This window comes from Mauremys reevesii, linkage group 1 (assembly GCF_016161935.1).
Source record: "Mauremys reevesii isolate NIE-2019 linkage group 1, ASM1616193v1, whole genome shotgun sequence".
In the NCBI taxonomy this organism is placed as follows: domain Eukaryota; kingdom Metazoa; phylum Chordata; order Testudines; family Geoemydidae; genus Mauremys; species Mauremys reevesii.
Genome location: NC_052623.1, coordinates 296796541 through 296821607, shown reverse-complemented (window position 1 = coordinate 296821607; position 25067 = coordinate 296796541).

Below are 25067 nucleotides of genomic sequence, written 5' to 3'. Positions count from 1 at the left end.
ATTGTACTTATCCTAATATGCAGAAGATCCATGGGAAATGGTCCAGTCTTTTAAGTTGGGGGTGCGGTGTGAGTAGAAAGGCAGACTAGAACTGTTGAAATGCAAATAAGCAGCACACTACAGGTAAAATTTTCAAAAGTACCTAAGTCCCATTTCCAAAAGTGACTTGGACCACATTTTTAAAAGGTATTTAGATGCCCAAAGATGCAGATAGGTGCTTAATGGGACTTTTAAAAGGACCTAGGTACCTAAATCAGACACCTAGTCAGACATCTAAAGAATGTTGTTTCAAAACCAGAACCCAAATCCTTAGTTTATGTCTGACCCTCTGTCTGTTTAATGGGATGAACTCGGGTCTGAACACCCTCAAATTTGGGGTACTTCAAAATCTAAACCCATTTCTAGATACATAGACTGTTACCATAGAAGAATGGGTTCATGTTCCCACAGCCCACAGATGCAGAGATATTTATTTCCAGAGCTAGAGACCATGAAAAAAATTCTTGTCTTATCAGACATAGTGAGTGGACAGAGTGGAGTGAAGAAGAGAATGGAGCAAAGCAATCCCTCACAAAAATATTCCAATTGTATAGAGATAGGTTGGGGATCCCATACCTCAGCAGTATGATAAGCAAGTTTTTCTTAGTATATTAGTGATTGTTTGGTGAGCACATTGCCTGCTTGTAGCTGGCTCCCAGCATTAGGCTTTCACAGTCCTGAAGTTTTAAAATTCCACCTGGTCTTCAGGAAAGAAATGTTTTCCAGTTTTTTGTTTGTTTTTGTTCTGTTCTGTTTCCTTTTTTTTTAAAAGGAACTCAGTGTTATCAAGAGAAATTCACTCTAAAAGGTGGAATTTTCAGGCTCCAGGAGTATAAACATGTGTATGAGGTTTCTCTCCTACTCTCAAACAACAAACTGATGACTGAAATCTGAGGGAGGAGCAGAGACAGCAGCAGTTAAACCTGAAGCACATTTAAGGAGAGGGCAAAGGGCATTAGCAGATCATAAACTCATCAACACACCAACTGCAACTAAGTAACCGGGTCTTGCACAGAGATCGCTTTCTCAAGGACATTCAGTGCCAGAATGCACACAATTTAATGTATGAAAGAAATGGCTGGTTTTGTTTAGCTCACCTCAATCTTGTTTTCCAGCTTGTTTTCCTCAGATGCCTTAATTAGCTTTCTTTCTGCCAAATTCTCTCCATCTCTATACTAATTCTTTGTAAAGCTTCCTGACTGTGGTGCAAACATTAGCTGCTAAATGAGACCAACTGTAGGCCATTTGTCTTTTTATCAAGAGCCCCAGCAAGGTGGACAAACATTCCCAGGTGGAAAGCAGAACAGAGTAGTGTGGAATGAATTCCCACCATGATGGCTTTACTACATGCCCTACTACTCACTCTGCTATAAACCTCTTGTCTTCCACATGACCCTGTCATTAACTGTACTGCATAAAGTAACAGTTAACTGAGTCGGGGGGACTTAAACTAAACAGAAACCACACCACCTTCCCCCCACACAATAGTCCTAAATAAATCATCTTGGTGAAGTAATCAGTCTAAGCACATTGTAACAGTATATCTCTATAATATAATGCTTTATATATACTGAAACAGTCCCAAAAGGGTTGTCTGGAGAGTTTCCTCTTATCTCTGAAAAGGGTTTCTTTATTTCTCATCTGATATAGGAATACAGTCCAAATGGAAAGAAAGACACGGTTATAACAAAAATTACTAAACATGTCCATAAGTTGCAAAGCAAAACATGTAAATGAATCATTTTTTAAAAAATATCTGACCCGCTATAATGAATATGAAATTTAATGCCACCTGATTTTTCCACATGTACAAAAAGCTTTAAAGACAGATTGGAAAATCATAACAAATCTTTTTTGTTTGCTATAGCAAAACTGTTCATCTTGTCGTCTTTCTCATTACATACTGAGTCATATGCCCCAGAGGAAGTAAAAGGAAGCATACCATCGTTAATATATGTTATAAATTATACCTCAGGACATGTTCCACTTCCAGAGATGAAGCTATAAAAAAACAGTTTCTCTGAATAAAAGTGCCTGCCCTGCGATCCACTGTCACTTGGTTTTAGAGCCTCAGCATTTTGAAAAATGATACAGTTTCGGATAGTGCTGAAACATAAAGGGCGACATGCACAGTAATAAATCAGGTCTTTCAAAGGGTATAAATTAACTGGTCCCCCAGTCTGTATCTACCTCCCCACAAAATGTGAACTTGGTATTGGTAGCTGACTTGATATTGGGAGTTAAGTCCGAGGTCTTAAATTCAGGAAGCCTGTGGCAGAATCAAGGATAGAATCCAGAACAGAATCCAGGTCTGCTGGAGCTTTAGCAACAAAGATGTCCTTTCCCTGGTGGAGAATGGGGGGAGTAATGACTAGGTGTTGAAGTGAGCAAGGTTCATCTTTTAGCTTTGACACCAAATTTATATGAAGACAACTACCTTCCACACGGGGGGCGACCATGTAAAGCTCAAGCTGCAGCTTGCACCAGAAGGGATCCTGCCCTCAGTCTGAGGTGCCAGCATCCTGGAAGGGGAATCCGCCACAGAGAAGGACCTACCAAAGCTGGTTTATAAGGGGTGTGCTATTTTATTTTTTTACTGCACAAATGTATGGGGCAAAGATTAAGCAGGAATATGGTAGGCCAGATCCAAGGCCACCAAAGTCAACCAAGAGCCTAACACTGACTTCAGTAGGGTTTAGATAGCAAGGGGGAAAGAAAAGTAATATATGACACAGAGCAAATGGCATATGAGTTTCTAATTACAGGTCAAAGTCAAAAGGCAACTTCCTATGGTAATCTTGTACAACGTTATCATTATTAATTTGTATTACTGTAGCTGGAGTCTTTGACTCAGATCAGGGCTCCATTGTACTAGAGACTGTACAAATACCCATTGAGAGACCATTCCTTTTTCAAAAAGTTTACAATCTAAATAGGTAAGACAGACAAAGGAAGGAAGGGGAAACAGAAGAGCATAGATTAAGTGATTTGCCCAAGGTCACATGGTAGGTCAGTAGCAAAGCAGGTCTCCCAACTCCCAGTCTGATGCCCCCTACCACTAAGCCATGCTACCCTAGTTACACAGCCTAATTATGAAATCTTCACTAGATTTCTTATCTTTATTTAAAAACACAAGGACAGTTTCTGATATCTACCAAAAATCATCTGAACATTCTAATTAACTGCTGGGATTGTTTTTAAATTGATTTTTCCTAAATAAGAGCGATCTGTGGGTTTTTGCACTGCAGGCCCAGACTTTGTTCTGCCCTTTTTTGATTTTCCATGCACGTGTCTTCCTTGGGGCCAGTGCTGCATTTTTATATAGCATAGTACAAAATAGAATTCGGTTTAATATAGCACTTCACCTATTCAAGGTATCCCAAAGTGCTTCGCAATAATGAATTACTAATTAGCAATGCAATAGCTTTGCAGGCAAATCTGGCACCTGATACATGCTCAGCAATTGATCACATACAACTGAGGACATTAGAACATGTTGTATTGTGAGGGAATGTGGGCCAAACACTAGGTATATCCCCCTGCTCTTTATTTTTAATAACCTGGGATATTTTATATCTGAACAACCATCAATGTTGGGCTGTAAGGTTTAGTAATTATTTGAAAGACAAAATTTCAAAGTATGTATCAGTCCATTAATATTGCATTGTGTATGGTATAAACCCCAGGCAGCCTGTCTCCCCCCTCATGCAAGGGTTTAGATTATATCCCCCTGCATTTCAATGTGAGATATAAAATGACCCCCAAAAAAGCATGATTATGCATGAGACTTACTTTTACATAGTACATTTCAGCCATAAACGTCCCAAAACACTTTATAAAATGCTCGGTGCACTTAATGAGGCAGGAGTTCTGTGGAAAAAGTAGTATGTGATCATGTAATCACTGTATCATAATGCATATGCACAAAGGGGCCTAAAGATGGTTGCACAGATAATAGGTCCCTGGTGGCTGGCACAAAGAACGATATGGAGATGGGATCCAGTGCTAGGGGTTGTATCTGTGTAGGTCAGAGTTAATATTTGAGTTTACATTTTCATTGATATAATTGAACATATTGTGACATTCCATTCCATATTCCTTATAAAAATATGCTTATGATATAAATATGACCTAACTGAGATGTACTTTGTGATTTACTGAACGTGATTATCCAATTTGTATGCCTGTATAATTTCTTGTATGCTTGTATAATTTCTGTATCTGAAGTTAGGAATATTAACTATGTATCTGTATTAGGAATGTGTTACTTTGGGTGTTAACCCCAACCAGCCCATTAGGTACAACAATGGAAAAGCCAGACAGGGCCATTAGCAGAAACAATGGATTGTGAAAGAGCTTAGTCTTCTTGTGGACGCTGGAGACAGCCTACAAGCAATGGCTGCCACAGCCATGCAGAGACATGGGTCTGAGTCACCTGGTGCTGGATAGTCCTCCTCCCCTTTCGGAATGCTAGTGCAGCGGCCTTTCAAGACTTTCTGTCATCTGCCTACAACAATATCTAGGCTGAAAAATACTATTTGTAACCAATTTCTTTAGTAAAACTAGCTTAGTTTGTGTGTTAGGTTTCATTTGCTTAGGGTACGTCCACACTACCTGCCGGATCGGCGGGTAGCAATCAATCTATCGGGGATTGATTTATCGTGTCTCATCTAGACGTGATAAACCAATGCCCAAACGCGCTCCCGTCGACTCCAGAACTCCCCCAGGGCGAGAGGCGGAAGTGGAGTTGATGGGAGAGCCGCGGCCATCAATCCCACGCTGTGAGGCCAGGAGGTAAGTCAAAATAAGATATGTCGACTTCAGCTATGCTATTCCCGTAGCTGAAGTTGCGTATCTTACATCGACCCCCTACCCCACCCCCAGTGTAGACCAGGCCTTAGTAATCAGCTTTGTTCTGTTTGCTACCCCTTTTACCACTTACAATCTGCCTTTTGTAGTTAATAAAATTTGTTTTGTTTATAATATAACCCAGTTTCTGTAATTTCTAACTGGGGGCGGGGTGAGAAGTTGTGCATACCTTCCTCCACATTAAGGGAGGAGGCAGATTTCATAATATACCTCTGGGCCTTCACTCCAAGGGAGGTGGACACTTGAGTGCTGAAGCAAGTCCCCAGGCCTGAGACTTCCCAAAGCTGATCTGCAGCGGGGTGTGGCCCTGCCTGTGTGTGTTAGAAGAGGCTGTAATATCCTGGCTCAGCAAGACAGGTTAAAGGGGGCGCAGGCTGGCAGAACAGGTAGACTCAGTGGTATCTCAGCACATCAAGTGGCTTCCTAAGGGGCATAACCCATCACACATATTTAATTGGAAAACATGATTCTATTTTTTGAATGTTTCCTTGAAAAGCTTATGTTTTAAACTGCCATTGAAGTCAGGATTTGTTGTAAATCACAGTGGAGAATGTGTATCATTCATGATTCATCATGCACAATTGAATTCTAAATTATTCCTTCCTTTATAATTTCACTTGCATGTTTCTATGGAAGCAAGAATCAATACACTCAGAAATAAAGGCATAGTACATTACTTTTATTGCATTTCTTTGGAAGATGTCATATATAACGACAGCTTTAACTCTCAGCAGCATATAAAACTGCCCCAAATAAAACATGAATCAATCAAATTGGAAAAACAAATACATATTAGACCCATGACATACATCCAGATTCAGGACTGCTAGATTTGCTTTGGCTAAATCTTGTTAAGGGCTCAGTTCTACAAGGGGCTGAGTATTCTGGCCTCCTCCTGCAAAGCACTTAAGCACATGCTTAACTTTAAGTTTGATCGTAGTCACATTAATTTCTCACTTTGGGACATTAAGTAAATGGGGGTACTCACATGCTTAAAGTTAAACACGTCCTTAAGTGTTTTGTTCAGCATCCCACAGGTTTGAGCTCAGAATAAAGTGATGAAGATTAAAAACATTTGGGGTTGAAGTCATTGAGTGCTACTGCCAGATCTTTACCACCTGTACCTGCCACCCATTTGGAGTGCATCTTTACCTTTCTAAGGGTATGTCTGCACAATAATGGAAGGTGTGATTGCAGCTATTGCATTCGTTTTAATCTAGCTAGCACAGTTAAAACTAGCAGTGAATACACGGCTGCGCAGACTTCAGTGTGGGCTAACAATGTACCCTGGTGCTGTACAGCCCATATGGATGCCTGTGCTGCCATGTCATGACTGCTACTTTGAGCCATGTTAATCAAATTAAAGCTAGTGTGGTTTCATGAACCACACCTTCCATGGCAGTGTAGACATACCCTGAGAGGCATCATCTGCCAGGACCAATTTTTCAAAGATATTAAGGTCGGTCATTTTGAAAATCCCACTAGGCACCTATCTTCACTTTTAGGCACCTAAATACCTGTAAAAATCTGGCCCTCAGAGCATAAATAAGGAGTGAAGATCTCCGTACCAGTGCAGAGGTGTGTGTGTGATGGTTCTCTGGGCACCCAGGACTGAGAGTCAACTCGTTACTCTGCAATGTGATGTTGACCCCGCAATAGCCTGGAAAGGGTTAATGAGGCTGAGATGGGGCCAATTAACCGGATAGAAGGCCTAAGCAACCCCAATTGATGGAGCCCAGCTGAGAAGGAACAGGAGAGGCTGCTATAAAACCAGGAAGTTGGCAGCACAAAATGGCTGCATGTTAGCTAGAAACAGGTTCTTAGAATGTGTTCTGGAGGCTGTACGTAAATCAAGCCTGCCCTAGATAAAGGAATGTGGATTCCCCTGTCTGACTGGCAGGCAGAGGACAATTAAAGGACATTTACGTATGAGGTAAACAAAGCCATCAAGCTAACAAGCAGGAAAAGAAACAGCTTAGTAGAGTCTTCACCCCCAGAAAGCTTTCCTGGCTGTTCAGGCAGAGGCAGCGGACTTTGGGTAATATAAGGGGTGCAAAACTTCATGAATTATCCATTACTTAAAAGACAAAGAGGCCAGATCTCTTGAAAGGTGGATCCTTCAGCCATTTGGGTTGAAGTATCTGGGTGAGAAATTGCCTGGGACCAGGACTGCAATCTGTTAACCTTTAGACCCTAGAAAACTGTATATTTTTGTTTTGTTTGTAACCATACCTGTCTCTTTCTGTTGCTTAGTATCACTTAAATCTCTGCTCTTTATTAATAAACATATTCTCTTTTTATTTCAAAACCACTTCTGTGCTATGTATTAATGAGAGGTGTGAATCTTCAGCTAACCTAAGAGGCTGCTGTGTGCACTGTCTCTTTGGAGGCTGCAAATTTAATAATTGCTGGGAGTGTTACAGTGAGAGAGCCTGGGCACTGCAGAGAGACGTCTCTGGGGAACTCAGAAACTGGGGTTCACTGATTGTTACCGGCAAGGCAAGGCTTACGCTGGCAGCATCTCAAGGAGTTTGCTGGTGAGGAAGACCAAGTGATTATGGCATGGAGCTGACACACAGCCTAACCTCCAGTAAAGCTCACTCTTTCTGAGGCAGAGAGATCACATTGGCTTACAGATCTGGGCTGCCCTTAACAGAATGTCACAGCATTCCCCTGGGCTAACCAACCCCGATACTGACTACTCACAGAAATTTCAGATCCTCTGTCCCCAAGGGCACAGTGTGCCCTAATTTACCAGTTTTATCTTAAACCACCGCTCCTGTAATCCACACAGCACTTGTGAGCACTTATAATAAAACGAAAGGTTTGTTTAAAAAATAAAGATTTCTCTAGAAATGGTGGAAACAAGGGGTTACCACACAACAACCATAACATGCAAACCTGGATGTAAACTTCTCAATAGTTATCTTTCCTATCTAATAAAGGAGATTCTTTTCCTTCCACCACCACCCCTCCCCGCCCGAAAAGAGTTCAGTGTATTGCAAAGCAAGCTGGTGTCTCAAGAACCAGGAACTGAATGTTCATGAAAGACTCTCGCTGTCCCACCAGAGATTTTCCTGTGTGAATGGCTCCAGAGTGCCTTTCCCTATATTGTTATACTGCAGGCAGTCTTTCTGTTCACAGGCAGAGTGAATCCCTGCCTTATTGCAGAGTTTATTTTCTACCTTTAAGTGGTTTGGATTGTTGTTGTCTCTGATGGTGAGGGTAGACAGTACCTTACATTACCTTGCTGGCTGACTAGGGAGGGGTGATAACTCCCTCCTACTTTGAATGGGACATCAACAAGCCATGTTACCTACTGGTGACTAATTTCTATTCCTAGTCTATAAAGCAAACTTTAAGTATAAATAGATTATTCCTTAAATAGTACCCCAAAATACATCTCCCAATGACTGCAGCTTGACAAGTTATGAGCCTTCTGTACATAGCTTACATGTTACTCTTTATGGACAAATATCCTGTAAGATGTTTGGTGTAATGAGTTTGTCAGGTCTGAGGTCAGAGTTGATTGCAAAGAACAGGGGATCCTTTCCCCAAGACGTCCCTATCACAGGGCCATCTTCAGAATCTAAGGTTGGATGAAGTTGGTAAGATGCTGTTATACCTGCTTTTTTCCCCTTGGCTTGTTCCTTCATAGTTCTTGGCCTATGTTATGTGGAGATGATGTAAAGAGATAGCTGTGTGCCATTAACTTGTTCATCTGAGGATTTTTTAGTTTTCTAACTGAGAAAGGAAGCTTGCTAACTGACTTCCCAGTGGGAAATTGGCTGAAGTGTCTGTATACTACAGACTAGTGTAAAAACCACCTACAGAGAAATAATCCAGCACTGAACATATGTTTAAAATTGACTTTTAATTTAGCCGTAACTGGAGATTAACTATTATCACTGAAAATGAGTTCTAATGTCTTTAAAGGTGGTGCAGGGACTTTAATCAGAGAATTTACTCATGTAGAGTCTTAGGATTTGTCTACACTTGAAACACCACAGTGGCATTGCTGCAGCTGCGCTGCTGGAGCGCTTCACTGTAGACTGTATGCCAACAGAAGGAGTACTCTCCTTGGCATAGATAATCCACCTCCTGAGAGGCAGTAGCTAGATCAATGGAAGAATCTGCTGGGGGTAGGTCAGTTTAGCTACATCATTTGGGGGAGGAGGTGTGTGTGTGTGGATTTTTCACACCCTGAGTGATGTAGCTACGCCACTGTAAATTCCTAGTGTAGACCAGCCCTTAGCAGCTCATGCAAAACCAACCTTCCCCCTCCCTGTAAAAAAACCAACAACAACTCATCTTAAACTCTTGCATATGTCCCTAAGTGCCCCTGGCAGTTGAACGAGGACTTGATTAAAAAAACCTCCTTTTCTTATGATTGTAGCTTCCTCTGTCTTGCAAAGTAAGCAATGTAATAATCTCGAACTTCCTCTATTTTTATTTTCCATGGACTCAGTTAAACTTAGGTTCTAATTTTGTTCTTATAAATGGAAAGTACACAATGAAACTAAAATTACATTTTATTAAACACAGGTGGTCTTAAATAGAATATCAGTATCTTTCTTGAGTGGATTTATGTACAGTAGCTTATTTCCTATAGGAACCTCTGCAGGTGAGCAGTGCATTGACCTGTAACTGAATCGATTCAATAAACAGCTCAGGACTCCAACACTCAATGAGTCTCTGTTCAGTCCTTCTACAGGAGCACACTTTGACCCTTCACAAAGAGAACTGAAGCTGGCCGCACAGTGGAAGGCAACACACTAGGGGTGAGATTTTCAAAGGAGCCTTCTGGAGTTAGATGTCCAAATCCTGCTGAAATTCAAGGGGAGCTGGGTGCCTTTGTCTTGTTTAGGCTCCTGTGAAAATCCCAGAAACTATCCAGAATTTTTCTTGTTATGAAATCAAGTCAAAACCCACAAATGTTCCAGCTGTGGCAGAAATGCTATCTGTGATTATGTGGCTTAGTCTCACCAGGTCATCTGGGAGGTTTTAGGCCCAGATCCACAAAGATCTTTAGGCACCTAGATCCAAGATTTTGGCTGCACTATACTCCCCAAAACCCCTATTTGGTTGCTGCCTAACCCTGTAGGTGCCTAAATTCACTCAGGGCCAGTGGTCCCTCTAATTTTTCCCACCCATGTGCAGAATGAATTTTGTTATGTGCACCGATATGGAAGTAATGTGTGACACATCACCTCCATATTGGTACACATAACAAAATTCATGTAGTGGGGGTGAGATCAATGGGTTTGGACTGTGGGAGGGGTCTTAGGGCTGGGGCAGAGGGTTGGGGTGCAGGGCTGTAAGGGTTGGGGGTGGAGGCTCTGGGGTGAGACCAAGGATGAGGGGCTCCGGGCTGGGGCAGAGGGTTGGGGTGCAGGGGGTGAGGGCTCTGGCTGGGGGTGTGGGTTCTGGGGTAGGGCTGGGAATGAGGGGTTTGGGGTACAGAAGGGTGCTCTGGGGCTACGGCGGGGAGAGAGGACTCTCCCCAGCTCTCTCTTCCCACAGCAGCACCTGGGCTGGGGGAGAGAGGTGCCGCTCCCTGCCACAGCATCTCCGGGGCTGGAACTGCAGAATAGGCTGGGTTTGGGCCTGAGGAGGGGCGCAGCAGCAGGTTTGGGCTAAGGCAAAATTGGGGCCAGGAGAGGGGCACCCTGGCCATGGCAGGTCTGAGCCGCAGCAGAGTTGGGGTTGGGGGTGGGCCATCCCTCCCCCAGTCACGGCAGGTTGGGAGCCAGGCTAGGTGGAGAGGTGCCTCTGGTCTCGTCAGGTCCCCGAGTGGGTTCCCTGAGCACCTGTGCGGCACTAAATAGGCTGCTGCGCGGCCGCACAGCTTACAGGGAACTTAGCTCAGGGCCTAAATTTTCAATCTAAAAGCTCCCTTTGTTTCTGCCTTTGGGCATGTGTACTGCTGCCCCATTCTAGGCATCTGGAGTCCCAGTGCAATCCACAAACAAGCGGAAGATAGGTGGAGGAGTGCCTGTTTTGCTTGCAGGGCCTGATCTGGTAGATGTGCTCAGAGCTTACCTCCCAGATCAGGCCCTATTCAATAGCTGAGACTGGTGGTGGTGCTAGTGCTCATTTTATACTCTTAGCCCATAGGTTAGAGTGCTAACCTAGGATGTGGAATACCAACATTCAATCTTCCCCTCAGCTTGATGAGGAAATCATAGTAGAATGCTAAACTCTATTATCCTGTTCAGACACTAGGTGGCGCTGTGTGTAAAATGCCTTATTTAAATGAACCTCAGCCATACCTGGCAGAGCATTAAAGCAGTGGTTCTCTACCAGGGCTAGGTATGCCCCTGGGGGTATGCAGAGGTCTTCCAGTGGATGGATACTCAACTGATCTAGATCAGTGTTTCTCAGCCTGGGGGCTACAGCCCCCAGGAGGGTCAAGCACAGGTTATGGGGGATCGCAAGTGCAGGGCCGGCATTAGGGGGTGGCAAGCAGGGCAATTGCCCAGGGGCCACCACAAAACTAAGTTAAATGCTTCAGCCCTGCTTCATGGGACTCAGGCTTCAGACCAGGCTCACAAGAGAAAACCAGGCTCAAATATCACACTGAAACTTAAGTGCAATATTTATATTCCGAGCGACTTATTTTATAAGTATATGGTAACAATGAGAAAGTCAGCAATTTTTCAGGAAAGGTGTGACTTTTTGTATTTTTATGTCTGATTTTGTAAGCAAGTCGTTTTTAAGTGAGGTGAAACTTGGGGTACGCAAGACAAATCAGACTCCTGCAAGAGGTGGTGGGGGGGGGAGAGTACAGTAGTTTGGAAAGGTTGAGAACCACTGCATTAAAGGATCTTCTGAACACCTCTGCTGAGTATAAACAAGCTCTGTGATCAGTTTCCTACCTACTACAGAGACATAACAGGAAGAGGATTTAAACAGGGGCTCTCCCATCTCTCAGGAAAGTGCTCTAACCACTGAGCTATGGGATATTGTGAAGTGTTTGGTTCTCGATTTCTCCTATTGAAGCTGTTCAGCTTTGGATGAATACTTAGTCATTGGGCCAGAAAGAGAGAGCAAGTGAGAAAATAATTCTGTAATCCAGTGGTTGTGGCACCCAGTTGGGTAGGAGTCCCAAGGTCCAATTCCCCTGCTCCAATGAGAGTTTAATTATTTATAGAAAGTGGAATAGCTTCAACATTAGAAATTGAGGGCACACCTATTGGAATGTCCTATTGCTCACTGGTTAGAGCACTTTTTTCCTGAGTAGTGGGAGATCCCTCCCCCGCCAATTCAAATCCTTTCTAACAGTCCTGTAGTGCAGGGTATAGAGCCCAGATCCCCCACATCCCACGTGAATGCTCAAACCACTGGGATGAAAGTTAAGATGGGCACTTCCAGCAGTCATTTGATGTGGAGCAAGGTAGGCACCTAACCCCTTGTCACAAGAAATGACTTAGGCACCTAAGCTGCCTGACTCCAGGAGAAGGCCGTTGGCTGTGGATTGTTAGCAGAGGTAGGTGTAGCCTGGGCTGAGGACTTGTCTTCACATACAGCGGTGCAGCTGCACTGTTGTAATGCTTTAGTGAAGATGCTACTTCGCTGATGCGAGAGCTTCTCCTGTCAGTGTAGTTAATCCCACTCTGAAAGAGGAGGTAGCTATGTTGATGGGAGAAGCTGTGCTGTTGACCTAGCACTGTCGAACCGGAGGTTAGTCTGAGCATTGCAATATCTACTCCTGAGGACATTCTGCACCAAAAAATTAAAAATCCTGTGCACAGTATTTTTAAATTCTGCAAAATTCTGCAAATTTTATTTGTCAAATAAATGTGGAGGCTCTAGTGTGGCATTGGGGAGCACAGACCACTGGCTGCACAGAGGTGGGAGATTACTATGCAGCTCCCTCCCCCCAGGTGAGGTTGCACTCAACCCTGACACAGGGCAAGGACTGGGCCTGCCTCAGAATCACCCCAGGGCTTTGCTCCTCCAGGCCAGGTGCACCAGGTGTGGGCAGGCAGGCTCAGCAAGGCAGGATCCAAGTGTGGAGGGGCTTAGTGTGGGGGGATCCAGGTGTGGGTTAAGAGGGTGTTGGTGGTTTAGTGGGGGATCTGGGTGCAGGGGTGGATCTGGATGCACAGGGGCTTGTTGGGGGGTTCTGGATGCAACAGTAATGGGACTTTTCAAGGGGGTCCAGGTAGAGGGCTCATCAGGGAGGGTCTGGATGTAGGAGGGATAGAAACTGGCAGGGGGGTCTTGGTGTGTGGGGCTCAGCATGGGGGTCCAGATGCTGGGGGAGTGGGGCTCAGTGTAGTGGGGATCAAGGTGCAACTGTTTGGGGCTTGGTAGGGTGGGGATCCAGCTCCTTGGGGTGGTACAGGGGGAGTGGGGCTTGTTGGGGGGTTCTGGGTGCATGGGGCAGTGAGGCTCGGTGGGAGGGTCTGGTTATGAGGGGGTCTGAATGCACAATGCTTGGGCGGATGGGGGAGCAGCTCCCTGTACAATGATCTCTCCCACTTAAGCTGAGGAGCAATGGGTGCAGGAAGTGCAGGGAGGGGAGGAGTTTTCAGAGTTTCCTACAGTCAGGGGAGAAATATGGGAGTGGGTCTGACACGGCCCCAGATGCCATGCAGGGAAAGAGGAAGTCCAGTCCTCCCCAGCCCAGCTGGGACTAGCAGCTGAGCTCGGCGCAGGGTAGGAGCCACCAGCCAGGTCTTACCCAGTCCTGCCCCTTCCCCACAGTGATTTACCTCTCTGCTGGCTGCCCTGGGCACGTGAAACATACTGCTGGGGAGGGTCTCGTAGCCACTCTTGTGGCTTCCCTTTGCTTCCCCATCAGAAAGTCATTTTTCTGTGGGGAAGCAAAGAAATCTGTGGGGGACATAAATTCTGTGCATGCTCAGTGGCGCAGAATTCCCCCAGAAGTAAATACTTAAATCCTTTTGTGGGTCCCATCCTTAGCCTGTTTTAGGGCTTGTCTAAACTGGTTTTCTTCTGAGAGGAGAGGATAAGGATAAGAGACTAGCATGCTGCTAGCTGCAGGCTTTAGCTTAGTTGCTCTTTAGGTGCAGTTTATGTTTGATTTGATAGTCCTACGTTCAAACCAAGCAAGAATAAGCAATTTTTGGTAGTCTTGTTGTAGTTGTGTGTAAAAGTAAATAAGATCAAGAAAAAAACAGCAAAAAACAAGTCCAACTAGTTTTTTTTTTTTTTTCTTCAAAATTCAAAACTCAGAGCTGGAAGAGAAGTTTCCCCTCTCACCTCTGAAATGGCATCTTCTCTGACATCACAGTCCTAACAGGTCTTAGTCAGTGGACTCAAATTCAGGCAGCTGGGCAATATGCATTTGAGGGGATAGTCTCTTGAATAACTTTCTGTCATACTAAGGAACCCACCATAGTATATTCCCTGTGAAAGTGGGGGAGGCTTCCTCTGAAGACATACTTTCTATACCTCAGAATATATGGCAAAAAAAAATAAAATAAAAAAAATTGCAGCACTCATCAACTGATTATCTCATGTAAAGATTAGAACTCAGCATAATTCTAGCACTTACAATACTTGCAAATTTGCCCTAGTGGAAGTGTGATCAAGTAGAGGTGTTAAAAGTTGCCAACCATGCTCCATAGTGCTTAGCAGTCAAAAAGTCCAAATTGTTAGAGCATTAATCTATTGAGGTAATCTATCAACTCTGTGCCCATGATTATCAACTCTTACTGTAAGCAGTAAAATACCAGTTCTAAATGTATTCCTCTGCTCTTCTATGCATGCCAACAAAGAGAATGAAATATTAAAACAAAGGTAACACCTGACATCCTGCATGAACTCACTCATTATGTAGGTTGAAATGTGAAAGGTTTAGAGTCTCTATTATATTTAAATATAATAAATGTTAGACAGGCTTTTTGTTCAAGTTGTTGTATGGCCAATTGTTGTCCAGTGGTAGCTGATTTAGAATGTTTCTATTCTTAGCAGAATAACTGATTGAACCCTTTAAAGCCTTTTAATAGGTCAACTCCAATATGTTTCTTATTGTTAGAGTTCCCAAATGCACATGACGTGTGATCAAGTTCAAGGAAAACATTGAGCAGAATATGTAGATCACACAGCAAATATGGTATCTTATATATAGTGCCACAGGCAGGTGTGTGCATGCACACGAGCGAGAGAGGAAGAAAGGGAGTCAAGCCAAGGAACTCAAACTGATTCTCTTGCTTCTGTGGGAGGCTGATTTCATTGTAGTATTTTCCATGTCTGCTAATACTCAGGGCCTCATGGTTTTTGATAAGGGCAGAATCCTCAGCCTAGTGCAAGGCTTGAATAATGGGACTGTGGTGTTTCAGGAAGTGACCTCCCCAGGCTGTGGCATGAGAAGCAGGCTGCTCCCTGGCTGAGTCTGTAGTCTCAGAACAGCAGTAGCCTCTATGGTTCCTGCTCCATGGATAGGTGTGGGGAAATGGCCAGTGAATCACATACTGGTAATTTCTCTGGCTTTGTCTTCATGAAAATCTACCTGCAAATAGGCCATAATAAATTCCTGGGCAGCATGACTCTGCAGATTGCTGAGGGAGGGGAAATGGACACCTTGAACATGGCACTGGCAATCTGTCCACTTTCCACAGTGGAACCACATCAGTTCTGTGAAGTCAAGGCCCTTCATAGCTATGGGAGGCATGTAGGGCAAGATTTGCTCCTAGATACACATTCTAGATATGGTGGAGGAGGCAAGTGCTGAAGCAGGCTATTACACTGTGACTTACCTGGCACTAGCCCCTGCATGAATTTTTTGCACACTGTGAACTCCGTGCCCTTTAGCTTGCTTAGGACAGACACATCTTGAGTCAAAGCACAGAGGCATTTTAACAGCTTTCATTAGAGGGCATTTATGCAGCAGCGACTCTAGCTTTTTTGCCGCCCCAAGCACAGCAGTCAGGCAGTCTTCGGCGGCTTGCCTGCGGGAGGTCTCTGGTTCCGCGGATTTGGCGGCTTGCCTGCGAGAGGTCTGCCAGTCCCGTGGCTTCGGCATACCTGCCACTGAATTGATGCCAAATCCGCGGGACCAGCGGACCTCCCGCAGGCACGCCGCTGAAGGCTGCCTGACTGCTGCCCTCGCAGGGACCGGCAGGGTGCCCCCCACGACTTGCTGCCCCAGTCACACACTTGGAGCGCTGGTGCCTGGAGCCGCCGCTGCATTTATGTACTTATAAAGCATGGACACACCACTCATCAGTCATACCAGTAAAGGACACATCCCTCTCTTACTCAAAGACCACATCTATCTACACTGCATCCAGGACCATGCTTCCCAGCACAAGCAGACAGACACATGCTAGCTCTGCTCAAGCTACTGCACTAAAAATAGCCCTGTCGCTGGGGTAGCATGGGCAGCAACTCAGGCTAGCTGCCCAAGTAGGTACCCAGGGGATCCAGGTGGGTTTGTACTCACGCAGCTGACCCCAGCTGGTGCCCATGCTAGCCCTGGCCACACTGTTACTGTTAGCTCAGTAGATACTGTTGTCTTAACACCGTTGGGGCATATATGCCATCTAAGGCCTTGGCTACACTTGCAAATTTGCAGCGCTGCAGCAGGGTGTGAAAACACACCCTCTCCAGCGCTGCAAATTGCGGTGCTGCAAAGCGCCAGTGTGGTCAAAGCCCCAGCGCTGGGACCATGGCTCCCAGCATTCCCCACAGGGAGATGGAGTACGGACAGCGCTGGGAGAACTCTCTCCCAGCGCTGGCGCTTTGACTACACTTAGCGCTTCAAAGCGCTGCCGCGGCAGCACTTTGAAGTGCAAGTGTAGCCAAAGCCTCAGTTAACGTAACCCAGTCACTGTCCGACGAAGTGGGTATTCACCCACGAAAGCTCATGCTCCAAAACGTCTGTTAGTCTATAAGGTGCCACAGGACTCTTTGCTGCTTTTACAGATCCAGACTAACACGGCTACCCCTCTGATATTTGTCCAACATTAAACAGTGTTAAACAAGCTACGGGGTTTGGTATACAGAGATGTCAGCCTGCTTAGAACCACGGCAAACATACCGCTAAAAATCATTTTAATCCTTTCTTAAAGCTACAGAGAAGAAGGAAAAAGACTGAAAGCATTTGAAGTAAAGTATTAAGTAAGACTTTCACTTTAATGTTTCTTGTTCCCTTTCCCTTTAGCTGGGGAGAGTTTTAAGAAGGAACATTTTTCTTCTTTGGTATCCTCAAAGGTATCAAAGATGGTGGTAATTGTCCTTTTGGGTAACGGAAATTAGTTGAGATGAGCTGGAGCTGCTGCTGTTGTTGCTGTGAAAGTTTAATCCTGTTTCATCTTAGGTGGTGGTTGGGCTTCAGATGGAGCTGATAGGGGGTGCAATAGAGAACTGGAGGATAATGGAACAGTTTCTATTTCCTAGGATACTATTTTATTTGCAGCCTTTATTCTGCTGCCTGATTGTGCTAGAGGAGAGTAAAGAAAATCTTCTGACTTGTATTTGGTCCTGAGTTCAGACACATTTGGACATTTCTCTAGCCCTCCAAGGTACTGCCATGGCCTTCAAAGTTATTACATAGCACCCTCCAGAAATCTCTCTGCCACCTTCCACTTCATTTGCTGGCCAGCTTTGATCTGTCTCTGCTAGTCCATGTTTTCTTTGTTGTTCTCCCCTGCTCTCTTCAGCTACTCCACTGGCTGATATGTATAGTTGGCAGAATTTGATTTTTATTTTTGAATGGACTGGGGAGGCTGACAGACTGTGGGAGGCTGACTTGGGTAAAGTTGGTTGGGAGGAGTAAACCGCGAGCCCTATGCTATTTTAACCTATAGCTATTGCCCTTATCTGAGCACCCTGCTTTATTTTATTGATGCATTTGATGTAAAGCGTGCCATGTGCCCAAGTAAGAAAGACAGTCACTAGATACAAATAAATACATAGCCGAGCACCCAGGGACAGCACACTGTAAGGCATGCCAAAATTCCCCCAACTCCTGTTTCCACTGCGTTCTCTCTGTCCCTACCGCCAGGGCCGGCTCCAGGCACCAGCTAAAGAAGCAGGTGCTTGGGGCGGCCAATACCAGGGGGTGGCCCTCCGGCCGCTATTGGGGGGGCAGCTCCGGGTCTTCGGCGGCAAGTCCCTCACTCCCTCTGGGAGCGAGGGACCAGCCGCAGAATTGCCGCTGAAGAGCGGAGCGGCGCGATTGCGCTGCCACGGCTTTTTTTTTTTTTTGCACGCCGCTTGGGGCAGCAGAAAATCTGGAGCCGGCCCTGCCTACCGCTTACCTAGTCAACTCCCCAGCTGTGCTGTGAGCTCAGCAGCACGACCTGTTCTATTCAACAGCAGCTGCTGCTTCTCTTGCTCCTGGGATGCAGCTGCCTCACAGTAGCGCATCTGGTGAAGATGTGCGATGCCAACAGGAGAGCGCTTTCCTATGGGCATTTCTCCATGAAATGGAGAAGTCTCAACTATATCGGTGGGAGGGCATCTCCTGCCAACATAGTGTCTGCGTGAACAGCACAAAACTTGCGTCACTCAGGGGTCAGGGGTTCACACCCCAAGTGATATAAGTTAGATTGATCTGCCCTTTGACAGCAGCCTCAAAGAATCCTGTGGCACCTTATAGACTAACAGACGTTTTGCAGCATGAGCTTTCGTGGGTGAAAGTGCTTGCATCCGAAGAAGTGGGTATTCACCCACGAAAGCTCATGCTGCAAAACGTCTGTTAGTCTATAAGGTGCCACAGGATTCTTTGCTGCTTCTACAGAACCAGACTAACACGGCTACCCCTCTGATACTTGACAGCAGCCTGGCTCTCTGCAAGAGCAGAAGGAAGCAGGCTGCCTCTGGTTGCTTTTAAGAACTTGCACTCATCAGAGATCAGCCTGACTTTATACCACATGGAGCTTTCTGCCTTATGCTGGGAGGACCTTTGGGAAACTTGGAGTCCATGTGTACAAAAGCCCCAGGTCAGCTAGGGCACACTGGCAGGTTCCCTCCCCCCCCCTTGCACGAGGAGAGATATGGATCTACCCAAAAAAAGCAAGAGAGGTGAAGGAAACAAAGGTAGAGACAGATAAAGAGAGGGGGAAAGGAAGCAGGGAGAGGAGAGAAAGAAAACGAGAATAAAAAAATGGAAAGGAAAAGCAAAGCACAACAAAAAAGTGCACACTTAAGGTAAATTGTACTTATGTTTCACCCCTGTTCTTTGCAACCTGAGTTAGGGGCAGCTCTCAGCATGGGAGCTATTAGAGTTGTGGTCTGTAAACAATACATTCAGTAGCACTTAAACATTGCTCACCTCTTTTGTTTTCCAGGAGAGGGGGCACTCAACAACTCTTCACCAGGGGCACCACTGTCCCTAATGTCTGGCCCTAGCTGTGATGCAGCTATGTATGCGGGGTGGGGGTGGGCAAAAGTGGAAGAAAAAATGTTGTGAGAAGCTTGGGTTGCAAATGTTCCCTGTTTTGGTTCAGGTTATTCCATGTCCCTGGAGGTTTGCTTTCGACACCGTCTGTTTGGACAATAGTCCAAAAGTATGTGCAGGCGGGCAGTTGTTTTTATTTTTTTGTTTTACTTTGGAACCTGAGAAAATGACACGTTGCTCTAAATTGTATGTCTGAGCAGAACTGGGATTCCCTCCTCCTCAAGTTAAACCAGAAGCCTGTGAGGAAGCAGGGGCTGAGCTGGATTCCTCAAGGGAAGAGGATGTGGGGGTTTCTTGTAGGTTCAAGTTTTGTATAATGTGCCCTTCCAAAAGCACTTACAGGGGTTGGTCCACTGAGATCCCCTGTGAAAGGAGCCTGAAGGACTCACTCAGACCCAGCAGTGAGGAACATGCTGACTATTTTCGGGATGTTAGACTCAGGTCACAACCGAGGATGGAGGTGAGGGGCAAGAGGGAGGACACATGTGGCAAAGTTGGCTGAGGAACTTGCCCTTCATTGTAAATGAGACTCTGATTTGAAATGAAAATTTAAAGCATGTCGCCAGAGAACTGCAGCTTCGTTATGGAATATGGAGGAGAGGAATATTCTGCTCTACCAAGTCTCAGGTTTTGGCTGTGACACAATGTCTAATACCCTGTCAGAGGAGATTACTTATTTCATATGGTAATCAGCACTAGCATCCTAACAGATTAAAAATGTCTTTTTTTGATGAGCATGACTTGCACTGAAATAACTCAGGGTAGAACATTCTCAAGGCATTTGCTTTACTCCCTCAGAGCATGTCCTTTCAGGGGCAAAACTGGCCTGCACTTCCTCCTCCTTCACAAAGGAAAAAGGTTCTTTAAGGGAGAGAACTGGCAAACTGGAGCAGTTTGTCAAGATGGAAATCTGCCAGTCTAGGAGTGTTTTTCCTTCGAAACTGACCTCTCCAGACAACAGGCTCAGTAATTACAGAACCCTAATTCATTCACTGAGCACCATCCCTCCTGTGCAGTGAATAAGGCCGGGGTCCTGTGGGAAACAATTGTATATGATCAGATAATCAAAGACTAGCATAAGGCATCGGCACAAGGGAGCCAAACTAAGGTTTCATGGGCAACCTTAATTCTGGCATTTCCTAACTTTTCAGTACTTTCCCCTGCAGTCTTTACATTCCTTTAACCTAGATCTTTTGCACGTGGTTTCAAAGGCTTTTAAAATCAAAGTGAAAAATCAAATTCCATTCTGTGGAGCCACGCAGGCACCAGTATGGTTCCATTCCAGAGCAGCAATGATAGAACCATTAGATGCACAGCACAGACCTCTGCTACTTGAGCCACCAGAGAAACTAATAGCAATATGTTGTCATTCTGAGTCAGCCACTAGAGGGAGATGAGGCAAACATACTGCTAGTGGGTTTCACAGCTATTTGCTCTCAGCAGAGGAATGGTAAGACTCAGGAATCCAGAAATTGTCCAGTGTCTGAAAAGGGGGCCATAGGTTACCCTTCTGCCCCTCACTCCCTCTAGCATATCTTGTTCCCAGTGTCCCTCCCTGCCCCCGCTCCTTGTTCCACTCCCACTTTCCAGCCCCTTACCATCACCCATCAGCTTCACATCCTAATTCCCTAGCCCTGTCCCAGCTCCTCAACCCCACTTCTTGTCCCCTTCACCAAGCTCCTTGTCCCAGCCTCCCCTGAAACATTCCCAGCCCTTTTGCCCCATCTCTCCCCAGGCCCAGCTCCACTCTTCTGCATTCCAGCCAGGCTGCTTCCTCCTCCTCACTTCCTGGGCACTAGCAAGGGAAGCACTGAGACAGTCCCCCTGCTTCCTGTGCATAGTGGCTCTGGTTTCCAGGAGGATCAACTGCAAGGGAAAGTCCTGGTCAGCCCGTGGAGCTCCCAGAGGAAGCAAGCTCAGTGCAGACAAAATCTTCAGAAAATTTAGCTGCCCAACTCCAACAATTCTGTACTGAGTATATGTTAATAGGTGTCCAGAGACTCAGAACTTGAGCAAACTTGTTTGGATTTTCATGGGGATGGCAAAAGACACACCCCTGATACTAGGGTGACCCCCTGCCAATTTCAAGTACCTGCTCCAAAGCATGGAGGCTTGAACAATTCTCAATGAAATGGCTGTAAGATTTTTTTTTGTTAACTTGGGCAAAATATTTTTCCTTATCCTTATTCTGAGAAATGGGTGAACTGTATTTGCTGAAACTTTCCAAAGAAGTTCAGCCCGAGACAGATAACTGGCATGGAAAACTTCAGCCCAACAAGTTAGTTTGGCAAAGTTATAAGCAACTGAAAAAAAGGTCTTTGTAATGGAAAGTGTTGGGCAGTCTTAACTAGGCATCACTCCCTAGCACTAGCTGCACCCTTCCTATCTGTTCAGGCATTTGGCTCAAGCTCTGTGTCTGATAACTCTTCTTCAGCTCTGAAATTCAGCCCTGGCACATTAAGGTTGCAGTGTCAAAGTTCAAATACAGACTTGCTGCTTTAATCCTGTTTCATGTCAATATAATTGTAGGTGTGTGACGTTATTGACATGAACTGTGACCATACAGATCATTGTTGCAACCAGGGTCCTATAGTTGTATCAAATCTTGTACAAAGGAGGCCAAATAAGGTGTCTATGAAAAGGTTGTAATTTGCTGGTTATGATTATGCTGTCTGTATGTGTGTGTCGTTTTTGTATGTGAAGTTATAAATATGGGCTATGTACTTGTATCTCAATGTGTTTGTAGCATTAGTGAAGCATTTGGTCAGCTTCTTGAGAAAGAATTCTTCAGATTAAGTGCCCAATCAAGAAACACTTAACTGACAATGGACCTTGGGAGACTCCAATCCACATATGAAGAGCCTTCCTGGAAACATTCAAGGTAGCATGTGAGCAATGGCTGCCACCTGCAAACTGAGTCATGCATGGACATGTGACTTGCCCATGTGACTTCAAACTCCATCTTGCCGCTATGATTTTCCACAGTAAGAATAAAGGGGTCCTTCCACATGGCAGAGGATATAAAAGGCCCTGGAAGCCCCTCCGTTTTGTCTTCAATCCTGCTTCAGACCTCTGGAGGAACTGTGCTTGAAGCTGAAGCTCTGAACAAAGGACTGAACAACCCATCTAAGGTGGGATGTTTGTACTCCAGAGACTTGTTTGGTTTAAATCAGCAATAATCCTGTCAAGTCTGAAACAAGCCTGAACTAAGAACTTTGCAATTATTGTATGTATTTGATACCATTAAACAATTTTAACTCTTATCTATATGTCTTTCTTTTTATGAATAAACCTTTAGATTTTAGATTCTAAAGGATTGGGAACAGCATGATTTGTGGATAAGATCTGACTGGTATATTGACCTGGATCTGGGGCTTGTTCCTTTGAGATTGGGAGAACCTTTTTTTTAACTGGGGTATTGGTTTTCATAACTATTCATCCCCACCATAACGGGGATGGTGGTGCTGGTGGTGATACTGGGAAATTGGAGTGTCTGAGGGAATTGCTTGTATGACTTCTGATTAGCCAGTGGAGTAAAACTGAAGTCCTCTCTGTTTGGCTGGTTTGGTGTGCCTTAGTAGTGAAGGACCCCGAGCCTTGGGCTGTGACTGCCCTGCTCTAAGCAATTTGAATTGATACTCTCAGTAGTGTCCCGCCAAAGGCCACTTTGTTAGGAGCTGTTATGTATAATCTGGCCTGAGACTACAGTATGGAGGGTTTTAGATAAATGCCAGTGTGTACTAACTGAAAGAAAATGAGGCATGATATAGGTCAAACAATTACTCTTGCATGGAGTTCCAGTGATTGCAGGACAGGGGCTATAGCTTTTTTTTTTTTTTTACCTAGGGAAAATTAGTAATTATTTTACCAATATAAAGTGAGTGCTGATAGGTTATATTTATGGATTTAACATTTCCTTTAGGAAGATGGGATTATTTTTTAAATTGTTAGTGGACTTGCTTTATTAGCTGAAATTTCCTTCTTGTTGGCTTCTTGATTTCTTCTTGGCTTCAAGTGAAATTAGGAAGTGGGTAATTTGTCATTACTTACTACTATATTATACCTATGTCTAGAAGGAATCCTGGAACCACCTTTATCCTACAGCGTGTCTTTGTAATCCTCTAGGTAATGCATAGGGCTGGAAGTCAGAAGATCTATGCCCTATTTCCAGCTCTGCACAGACTTCATGTGTGACCTGGAACACACTGTTCAACTTTTCTGTCCTTCCGTTTCCCCGTCTATAACATGGAAATGATACTTTACCACTTACCTCCCACACAGGTGTACTGTCTATTCATTAATATCTGTACAGTGTCTTAAGACCATCATATGGAATGTGACATAATTTTCAATTGTATAGATTTCACTTTAATAAACAGATGTCGAATTCTCATGTAAGTGCAGAATACTATTGTACAAACAATGCAGTTGAAATTAGCAAACGAAAGTTTATGCTATAAGAATGAAAAACTTAGAGGTGTTATTCCTTTCTTATTTATACCAACAATTTTCCATTGGCTTTGTTTTTGTTTAGCTTTTAGTTTGTTCAGATTATTGGAAGTGTTTACTTCATCCTAATGTATAGGGACCAAATTATTTGCTACTGTAAATTGATGCTGCTCAATGAACTGCATCATTTTACACCAGCAAAGACTTTGGCCTAGGATATAGGTCTTGGAACACCAGCCAAAAGTTTGCATTGTACCTAAAAGAGTGAGGTGCAGGAGAGAGAAAGAAGTAAGTTATTTGTATTCTCTTCCTATAGTGTCTTGACATCTTGGGAAAAGAAAACAAAGTTGCCCCAGGTAACTGTAATTTACTATGTCCATTACTTACTCTGCAACTCATCACACCATAGGTTTCACGAAGCTTGGCAGCGTTACAGGGTTATATTTTCACACCCAGCTGCTTAATGGCATGTCACCTAGGTTATAGTGGCCTAGGATTCACACTCTCAAGCTGCCGTTCTCCATTTTTTATTCAGATGGTCTTCCTGTCTGGAGATCAGGGTTCAGTGTAATTGTCTGAATCTCACCTAGAAATGCTACCCCTCCCAGCCTCAGGCTCTAACTTTGTCTAGCAGGTTATAGGATACCTTCCAATATCCTGACACCTTTCATTGTAGCGTCCCTTCTTCCAGCACACTACAAAACTAACTTTTAATTAAGATGCATATGCAACTCCAGACTTTGAGCTGGATTCACTAGTACGTGGAGGCTCCTTTGCAGTGCTTCAACAAATAAATTAGAGAACTGGGATATAGACAACAAAACGAAATTCAACAAAGACAAATGTATGATGCTACACTTAGGAAAGAAAAACCAAATGAACAAATACAAAATGGGGGGTAACTGGTAGCAGCACTTCTGGCAAGGATCTGGGAGTTGTGGTGGATCACAACCTCAACATGAGTCAGCAAAGCCATGCTGTTGCAAAAAAAAGCAAATGCAATTTTAGGTTGCATTAAAAGAGTCATAGCATGCAAGTCACAGGAGGTGATAGTATCGCTCTACTCGGTTCTGGTTAGGCCTCAGCTGAGTACTTTGTCCAGTATTCATCATATATAATTATGATGCATTTTGTACAAGATGGGTCATGTGAGGTGTCATTGGAAAAGTTATGATTTGCTGAATATAATTATCCTATATGTGTGCATGTATCATTTTTGTATCTGAAGTTATGAATATTAACTATGTATCTGTATTTCAAATGTACTTACTCTGGGTAACACCCACAACTAGCCTTTCAGGTACAACAGTGAAGAAGTTAGACAGTGCTAATA